The 10,489-nt window shown below is 41.4% G+C and overlaps 1 pseudogene; it reads left to right on the plus strand.

The window, feature by feature from the left end:
• Positions 1-371: 371 nt before the first annotated feature.
• Positions 372-1,195, plus strand: LOC146860209 (ER membrane protein complex subunit 3 pseudogene; annotated as a pseudogene).
• Positions 1,196-10,489: the final 9,294 nt, after the last annotated feature.

Consider the following 10,489-nt stretch of genomic DNA (forward strand, 5'->3'; position numbering starts at 1 on the left):
CGTGGGTCATGACGGAACCATTCCGTCATGAGCACCGAAGGGGTTAAGCATGCTTTCCAATTCTTTTGTTTTATCATTGTTTATTTAGAAGTGCTGCAAGTAGGGATGTGGCCAACAGGTCCACAGCAACAAAACTGGTCTCCATCAGCAGTGAAACCAGGCCCACCCTGCCAGACCAACGAAACGCCCCATAGCCAGTTTGGCCCTGGGCGGCATTGCTAAAGATGATGATATTGGTGGGGTGTCGGGTTGGGGGTCGTTCCACTGTGAGGGAAGCTGTACGGGTTCTGGGTGATACAGTGGTCTCCGGTGAAAGAAACAACCTTTCTCCCTCCGGAACTTGTAGCTGCTAATAGGATTTTGTTGTAAAAATGATGGAGCCGGAGCTGCTGCTGGACTCCAGTATCCGTTTATGAGTGGTGCTGCCCATTGTTTTCATAACATTTTTTGTGGGGATGATCAGACATTGTGTTTCCATCCTGCTACAGAGTGACAAGAAACTCACCCAGGAACAAGTATCCGACAGCCAAATTTTGATCCAAAGTCGTGTACTCCGAGAAAATGGAAAATATATTCCAAAGTAGCCTTTCCTAGTGCACACATTTTTTTTCTTCAACAATCCTGAACAATTCTTCAAAACAAAAAAGAGGACAGTAGTGCCAACTTCTCTGATGACAGACCCAACCATGTTGTCCTATATGATGAAAGGAAACGTGACAAATGTTCTGCCCATGATCCTAATTGGTGGCTGGATCAACATGACGTTCTCTGGAATTGTGACAACCAAGGTGCCTTTTCCAGTCACGTTACGCTTCAAACCAATGCTTCAGCAGGTAATAGAGCTACTACATCTGGATGCCTCGTGGGTGAGTTCTGCCTCATGGTACTTCCTAAACGTGTTTGGGCTGAGAAGCACTTACTCCTTGATACTGGGCCTAGATAACAATCTGCTGACCAGTCTAGAGTAATGCAAGAACAAATGACCGGGGCAGCAATGGCCATGCCTGCCGATACCAACAAGGCATTGAAGTCTGAATGGGAAGCTCTGGAGCTGACGGACCATCATTGGGCCCTAGAGGACGTGGAGGAAGAGCTCATGGCTCACGGCAAAGATCTTAATTTTGAAGGTATGTTCAAAAAGGAGATTCAGACTTCCATATTTCTGAAAGAGGCCCAGGAGTTGGGGTGCTCCTGATCGACGTTTTTCATGACCTCACATTGCCAGTGTGTTTATATGAATGTGCATGCAGCTGTCACTGCACTCGACTGTTTATTAGAAGGTTGCCTAGATCAGTTTCTCTACCCAGTTCTGGGACTGGGTTTGGAAATAATGACCATTAGCCAGGGAGTCGATACTATTCATGTAGATCAACAAAGGGTTTCAAATATGTTTGATGAAAAAACTAAACGAGGACAGAGGCCCCTTTTTTAAATTCTGGTTAGTGATTCTCCCAACCAATTTAATGGCGGCTGTAACATGATTAAGGAAATAATTATATATTTTACAATTGTTAGCATTGAACTGGGTATTTACATTTGGCTCACTGCAAACTAAATAACCTGTAGACACAGTATGCCCTGTTAGCTGGAAATATGTCTGTCTCTGCTGTACCATCTTATTATATTTTATACCGCTGAGTCTGAGTGTCAATCGCATGCCCAGAATACACACTGTGCTCTGCCCTTTTTCTAGGGTGTGTAAACACAAGGGTCTATTCCAAAGAAAAGGTTCCATATTTCCTTTTCTTTTTAGTCTTGTTGATTCCTGGCACAGAAATTTAAAAATTGTTGCCATCTAAAACAGTTATTTTGCATGTGTTTAGTTGTGTTGTGGGAGATGCGTCCCTTCTCTTACTTGTAAACAATAGAACGTCTAATTGCACATTCCCTTCTTTACTAATCATTTCCATCTTGCCGAAAAGCAGAAACAAGTATGTGGTCAGCCTCATGATAAGTGCAACCTCCACTAAGACTGAGTCTTGTTTGTATTTATTTGCTATTTTATACTGTTTGTTTTTACCATATATTTGTTTTATTTTTAACAACTCTTCTGCTTGCAAATGTTAACCCCTTGCATTCTGTTCTTTAATCCACTGTGAGGGGGTAGTGTGGGTTAAGGGTGTTGTGGATTTGGTTATTGCTGATCAGGACTTTTTAATGCATTTAGGGCTTTCCTTAAATGGTCTCACCAGGCGTTCTGGTATTGGCCTGAACCACGATTGTTTCGTTGGTGTAGATATTGATGATGAACTTGCAGAGAGTGCCTTGGGAAATGGTAGTATTGATTCTACCGCCCCCTTGAACTTCCGATGTCTTTCTCATGGTGAGCTATGTCTTGAATGTGTGGTGCCACACTATAAGGTTATGTGTGAAGAGGAGCAACCTTTATATTAGGGCCAGTGCAGTCACCCACGATATGGATATCAGGGACAGCTGGAATAATGGTGAAATGAAGCCTTTTGCATTTCTAGAGACTGTTATTGATGGGTATGTGATGGTGAAATTGTCTAGGCCAGCGCAATGGCATAAGGCGTCTGTTCTATCTGTGTGGTGACATCATGGTGATGGCAGTGATGAAAGTCTCCTGGCTCAAGGAATGTGAATTGTATCACTCAATGTAACCTACAGCTTGCCAGGTTGTTTCAGAGACATGACACATAACATAACGAAACATAACGTAACATTCTATAGTGCGCTGTTGCCCTGTATGTGGCTTTCCAGTTATTATTTGGTGAACTCAGGGCTGTACACACAGCAGAATATTTTGGACAGTGCCTTAATAGCACAGGGCCATGTTCTGCAAGCAGCAGAACACCTGAGAATAAAAGGTCACAGTGAAGAAGCAGGGGTGTCTGTATCATTAACATGTCTAACGAATGACAACCCTTTACTGTGTCGCAAGTTGCAAGACAATACAAAATGAAGTGAATGAAGCACATGTTTCGAAATATTTCCTGGCTGAAAGTTTTCAGAATTTATATAGGTTTCTGAAAAGATTGTAATGATATCTCATCCATAATTTGGCCACTCGGGTCAATTTTGTGAGTTGACCGAATTGGGAAAGAATTGAAAGTACCAAGAACCAATAGATCTCTGCCACAGACTAGACATTAAAGCTACGACGCGGGCTCTGGCTCCAAACCTAGATGACGTGTCTGTGAGCACTAGCACACTCAGTTTATTTCTCGATTGCAGGTCGCTGTTCTCTCAAAGACAAACCTGGGGTTGTAATTACTTATCGGGTGCAATGTCATGGTCTGTGACGTGGCACACCCTTAAATGGGTGTGCTCGACTCAGACTGGGACAGTGCGCCCAGTTACGGAAATAAATGTGCTCTTCCCAGACAAGGCTCAAACCTTGACAATTTGCACCCGTGCTGAGGAGAACAAAAACAAGGTCCACAGTTTAAAAATGTGGCTGCGGCTTTCCCCACCAGTGGACCCAGCCTCATTTGTAAGATGGTGCAGAGGTCACCCTGCAGGTGGGTACAGTGTGGGAATACACATTCCTAAGGGGTATACTTGGGTAGTTCCGGGCCCTCTCAGGGAGCACACTGACTGTGCACCACCTGTGATGCACAATCAGTTGAGCGCCTAACTGCCTGCATGCCCTTGCCCCTGCATTTTAATACTGCATAGGTGCATTGACAAAGAAGTTCTCTTGTCAATGAGGGTACGCTCTCTTAGACTGAGTCGCAGCACATTTTGCGCCAGCGTGATCTATATTATAAAAGGGGCCCAAAAAGCCCCTGTAATATCAAACTGTCTCAGGGTTCAAAAAGCAGAGACAGATGCCCAGTGCATCAAAGGGGCTCTTTCTGTAATATGGCCAAGGAAGACTGCCGTCCATTCAGCAACTAGCGATGTTCAACTCCACCAGACCACATTCGTCTGGTGTTTTCCATGCCACCACCCTTACAGGTATGAAGGGGGCACTTGAGGATTCAGCAGATCACTGAATTCTGCCTGTCACACTGTTGTGAAACAGATGTCTCGAGCATAAACTCTAAACCCCAAGAGCAGAACTGCTCAGATTCAGCGGTGGCCAGCACAGCTAAGCGTGGTGGGCAGGGCAGGGCGCGGCAGGGGGGAAGTCGACAGACGACAAAATAGGTATTATTTATTTATTTAATTATACCTATTCCGTCGTCTGTCGACTTTCCCCCTCCCAACTCGCCACGCCCTTACCCCACCGCCTCACCACGTTTCCCTGTGCCGGCTGCCGCTGCACAGATTTGAAGGAGGTGACAGGGGTACTAGGACCCAAACCGGAATGTCCTTCAAGCATTTGTTAACGTCATGGAGCAGACAAACCAAAAGAGATTCACACCTGAGGCTTGACTATGACAAAGCCTTCTGAACCCTCTTCAATAATCATGAGTACAAACATCCCCTGTTGGCTGCTTATTGATTCTTGTGTCTTCAATTTATCCAAAGGACTAGACGGTCTGAAAAGTGCCGATGCGGCATGCTGGGTCGGATTGCTCAGCCTGCCTGTTGTTTATTTGATAGCGTTAGCCCTGATCAAGGGTCTTTGAATATGTTCTCTGTTTTCTCTAAGCAGCAAATGTAAAGGTTTAGTTGTTTTTGTCTTTGGTAGAAGGTACTGTGGAGTCCACTTCACACCTGGCATTTCTCACAGTGCGGTCAATAAACTATCTATTTTTTTTTATTTAAAAAATAATATTTAACCCCATTTGGACTGTTTTATCCTGTCTACTATGCCCTGTTCTTGTTCCCAAATAACCTTTGATGGAGCAAAGTAAAACAAACACCTTAAAACATTCACATTACTATCCATTTCATATATCTCAAAAATACTTCTTGCATTAATAGTGTGAAGTATTTTTTAATGGCATCAAGTTCGAGGTTCTTATGTTTTTAATCGAATATCAACGTTCTAGTCTGAGAGTTGTTTTGGTGTTTTACGGAATTCATAGTATTAGAGCATTCAATGTAGATAAACATCGGCACAATAAAAACAATTTGGGGCATATTTACAAGTCCCTATCGCCAGCACAACGTCAAAGTTTTAAGACGTTGGGGTGGCAATAGGGGCTTTGCCTTATTTACAAGGCAGCGTTAAGCAACTTAATGTGGCTTAACGCTGCCTTGTAAATGAGGCACCCTTTCACACTACACTTAGCATGAAAGGGGAGGGCAATGGGTGTTGTAGTGTGCGTTCCACCACAACACCCATTGATTTTGACGCTGGGATGGTGTAAATAGGAGGGAGCGTCAAAATTAAGACCAGGTAAAACATGGTCTTAAAAAGGCAATTGAGGAGAAATGCTTCATTTCTCCTCGTTTTTGCTATTTCCATGTTTGCTGCATTGTGCGGTACACATAGAAACAGCAACATGCCATTGATTGTTTATGTGCAGAAAGGCGTACCTTCCTGCACATAAACAATCATTAAAAAAATTATGTTTTGCAACTTATATGTTTGCTGAATTAAGCAGCACACACAGAAGTTACAAAGCCCCATTACTGATTGTTTATGTGCAGGAATGGACATCTTTCCGCTGCAATACAGACACACTTGCACTATGGTGCGAGGGTGCCTGCTTTGGTGCTAGGCAGTTAAATTAGCGCCAGCACAGGGGGAAACGCAGGGCTGCACGTATTCTTGTACATACGGTGCAGCCCTGCGTTTCAGAAGTGGCAGAGCTTGGCGTTAAGCCAAGGAGGTTAACGCCACGCTCTGCCACTTCTCCGGTAAATATGCTTCTTAGTTTTTTACACTGCTATTCCTTGAGAACAATGACAATGAATTTGAGTTGGGTACTCCCAGCAATGGCAATTAAACACATTTTTCTCAAACCAAAAGGCTCATATTTCAGTAGACCATCGGGATGAAATACCTCAATAATTTGTGCATATGATAAAATCTTTCCTTATTATTAATATTTTTCTCGATCTCTGGTTTAATGCCAATAAACATTTGTGTGTACTGTACACTGAACCAAAAGGATAGGTCTTTCTTTGCTTCTTGCTATATTTGTTCTTCTTTAAGCTTGGTAATATGACAAGTCACTTTTAGTCATTGTCTACACTTGCACTCAATTCAATGTTCACTATTACAAAGAAAATCATCAACAGACTATGATTATTGTGGAAAAGAAATGCTGCAGTTCGTTTACCAATTCAAATGTGGCTTTTTCTCAGCGTAATGTTAATTGAAATTATATCACACAATGCTATATTAAATTGTGCTACACTTCATTTGAAACTTTGAAAGCAAGTCATTACTGTGGTATTACAGCCTGCTGCTGAGTTGAAAAAGGCCTTGAAACCGAGTTTTAGGTTATAGCTGATAAAGAGGGAGATGACCTTTTACAACCAGAATAGTCTGAGGCAGAAGGACTATAAGGTTATTAGAACATTCCACCAGGTGAGGATAAAATAGTATAAAAATGCAGAAACAGAAAGAAAAACAATGGTCTGTTGGAGTAGCAAACCTATACCAGCCATTAACGGCCCCAATCCTTTCCTTTGTCTTCAATGGGACTTTCAGCATTCTAATCTTCTAATAATTATTCAAAATGTCGTTTTTTGATGGATAGAAATAAAAAAGTACGATTATTTTTAAGTTATTGCGGTTCATTGTTAAATAGAATTAGTAGATATATATCTGCACTCGTTTTGGCAATGCCTTCTGTATAATCAACACCCTACAAGTTAAGCATACCTACTTTCTAGGAACAAAATTGTAAGTACTACACTAGAGGACCAGAAGCAGATGCTTTCTTCATCAGCATATTTGAAAAGCTTTTTCATCATCTGCTCCAGGTAAGATGGGTATCCAACATAAATCCAAGATACAAGGCAGATCTTAAGGATACCCACATACCATGAATTTCCATACACAGAATTCTATGCAGAATCCATTTACAATGTCAGTGATTATGGTGAAAATCTGACAGATATTTGGAACTCCTGAATCTATGGTGGACACCCCTGCTGGGAATTGTCTTTGTGGAATATTTGAATCAGAGATCATAACAATTGGGTAAAATAAGGTGTGTAGCGAATGCAATCGACCAGCTTCTCCAGTATTAAAGGCATCATAGAAAAAGTATGTTACTTGGGGAATAGGGCATAACTGCCAGTGGATGATTAATAGATTCAGTAGATGGTTAGCAAAAGAAGAATTTACTGTGAGATATTTTATCTCACTAGATGCACAATAATGGCATAATGTTGTGCTTCCGCATTTCTACAGGTCACATGTGCCCATAGAATGGTCTTTTTCAATGAAATAACTTGAACGATGGGTCTGGTCTGAAACAAACTCAAGTGGGGACAGCTAGTGCTTGGCTAGGGTTTGACTTTCTACTAAAGACATGATGATTATCGTAGTATCATTTTTGTTTGGATGAAGAGCATTTCAATGCTTAGCTATGAAGTAAAAACAAGTCTCCCTCACTTCTAGTAGTATCCCATCAGTGAATATCATGTTCACATCAGTACATTACATTGTTTTTGAAGTTTTTGTGTATCAACAATCATCCAGAAAACTGGCACTAGGCTCAAATCATTATAGTAAATGTTCAACCAAATAATTTGACTATACACTCTATCTGAGTGAGAGTTTAACAAAACCAAGGAATGAAGTCAAGTATGTCTCTATTATTTGTACATCACAAACCTAGCATGCTCTACAAGGTCAAAGGCAAACATACAGTCTTGGAGTGATTGGGGGGTAGTTGTATTATGAGGGTGGTCTGATCATAACTGTTTTCATAGATGATGCAACTGGTTTTGTAGGTGGTGCAGGCCAGCAAGGGGAGGGAGTGGAGTTTCATAAGCGAGGGGGTGATCTAGACATATTTCTTCAGGTCCTTAATGAGGCATACTGCAGCATTTAAGATACCCCTAAGGGGAGGCCTAGTATGGAGTCTAGGAGGCCATGGAGTAGGATCTTCACACCATCCAAATTCAGGTATAAGAGGCTGTCCTAAAGAAGCTTTTTGGGAGGAACTGTGTCACTTTTTTGACTGGAGACAGCTGTCTTGATTATCTTGCCATTATGTTCCTCAAGGGTTAGACTAGTGTCCATGGTGAATTTGAGTGACTTGGCATTGGGTGAAATTTGAAGTTCGAATCTGTCCACTTTCATGTTTTAAAATCAGGTATGGCTAGTTAGCGCTTGTTGTTTTGTGGAGAATAGGAGAAGTAATGTTTTTAAGGGCTGAGCTGGACATTGAGGTCTGAATGAGGCACAGGCAGTGTTTGAGGCATTGAATTTCTGGTGCAGAGAAGACGTTCAAGTGGAATTGTGTGTCATGGGCATATTGGCAAATTTAGATGCTATTGTTTTTGGGTAGAGACCCAAATGCCCTCATGTAGAAGTTGATTGTGACAGAAGAGAAGATGGAAACATGGGCATTACTTAGGTAAAAGGAATCTTCTAGGATCTGGAGGTGCTCAAGTGATGAACAGACAGGTGTCAGTTGGACTGGACAGGTAGGAAGATAATCAGTGGAGGACATTTCCAGTGAATTCCATTTTAGATTTTAGGGTGTGGATGATGTTGAGATGGTTGATGAGGTGGAAGACACCATAGAGGTCTGGCAATATCAAGAGGCAGCAGCCGTTATCTATTATCCAGAGGGCATTATTTATGATTAGTATGGTAACCATCTATTTGATGCAGCATGATCTGAAGCCAGACTGATAGTCATATCAGAGACAATTGGAGGTGTGCATAGACGGTGTTTTGATGATCTTATCTATGAAGGGTAGGTGATGGATGTCTGGCTAGTTAGTAAGGTCATCAGGGTCCAGTGGGTGTATTTTCAGTAGTGGCAGGATCTGATGTGTCTTGACTGCTTCTGGGAAATTTCTTGGGTGAGGGAATCATGGCAGTAGTGAGTAGGGATGAGAGAGTTTTCTGGAGAGAGCTTCGATAAAAGGTGAGCGTAATCCATAACCTTTATAAGAGTTAGCTTTGTGGGAATTTAGGATGCTGGTGAGGTTAAGAGAAGCAGGGTTTTGAAGAATGACCATTGTTAGATGCAGCAGGGAAAGGTGAGTGTTAGAAGAGAAGAAAGCTTGCTGAGGTTAGCATGCTGTTAGGTCTAGTTTTCAATGAAGAGGTAGATTATATCGTTTGTCTAATGGGAGGGACAAGCCGGGAGTTGATACAGTGCTTGACAGTCTAAAAAACCATTGTGATTTTGTTGGTATCGTTATTGTTTGTGTTGTTGTACTTGGCTTTGGCTGATGTGATGCATTGTCTCCATGTTGCATGAAGGGACTTCAGTACGTTGTTGGTGATTTTGTTTTCCTTCCATTTTTTTCCTGTCTGCAGAGGAGTCAATCATAGTTGACAAAGTCCTTGCAGTACCAGAGTGCCGAATGTTTCAGCTTGCAATTTCGTGTTTTAGTTTGAGCGTGGGTAGTCGCATGGTATTACAGAAATGTATGAAAGTCATTCAGAAGGCTGGAAGTTGTTTGATAAAGCAGGAAAATGTAGCTTAAAATAACGTGGTTAGTTTGTAATACTGAGGTGGTTGGTCCAATCCAAGGGTATGGGAGGTTTGCATTGAATATTTGGCGATGTACACCATTTTATGTGTGTACAAATAATATAAAAAAAAAAATTACAATTGAAACAAATATACAAATATTAAGATTACATATATTTTAACAATACTAAAAAAGTGAAACAATAAAGGGTAGTAGTGGAAAATGAATTGCACCTCGTATGAAAAAAATATAATTTAGTGGGTATGAAGTACACACTGGGTAAGTATGAAGAGTCAGTATAAGAGATGGTGCCACAAGGGTAATACCACATCCTGCTACCTTAAGTGTGAATGCACACGGGACAACAGGCCCATGTGCCAAATATTTCCAGAAAGTATACCCCGGCACTCCACGTTCGTATGTTAACCAATTTAGGTAAAAGCCTGTCTAAGAGAAAGTGTCATGAGACAAAAAGATGTCTTTATTGCTAATAAAGTGTTATTCAGCGGTATTCAAACAATTTTCTCTTTTCACAGGTTGAGATTTTCAGAAAAAGTCTCTTTTCACAGGTTCTGTCTTTCAAATTTACAATCCATCAATAAACACATTATATCCATCTAAATTTAAAAAAGAGGTAACAGCCCTAATATGGTGATGAACAGTTACAGTCTGTGCAATTTACGATGTTTGGTAACAGCTGACACGTGTTTTGTTACACAGTGACTCTTTCAAGGCTTAAAATGGGTCCCAAAGTTGTTAATCACAATAAGTGGAAACATGTGTAATGTATAAAGAGGCCGTCCAAATAGCGGCCATGAGTTAACAGTCTTGATTGAGACTGAAATAAACTCGTCTCAAGAACGCGAAGCGAGGAATGTTTCTGTCTCGCAAGATGGATCAACCACTTCAGAGCGAGGGACTCCAAAATTATACTTTTTTGTCTATAATTTAAACTGTAGAACGGTATGTTACGTCTCCTCGGACCTTGATAAGTCCCTGTATTCCATGTGTCCTT

This window comes from Triturus cristatus, chromosome 3_1 (genome assembly GCF_964204655.1).
Source record: "Triturus cristatus chromosome 3_1, aTriCri1.1, whole genome shotgun sequence".
Taxonomy (NCBI): domain Eukaryota; kingdom Metazoa; phylum Chordata; class Amphibia; order Caudata; family Salamandridae; genus Triturus; species Triturus cristatus.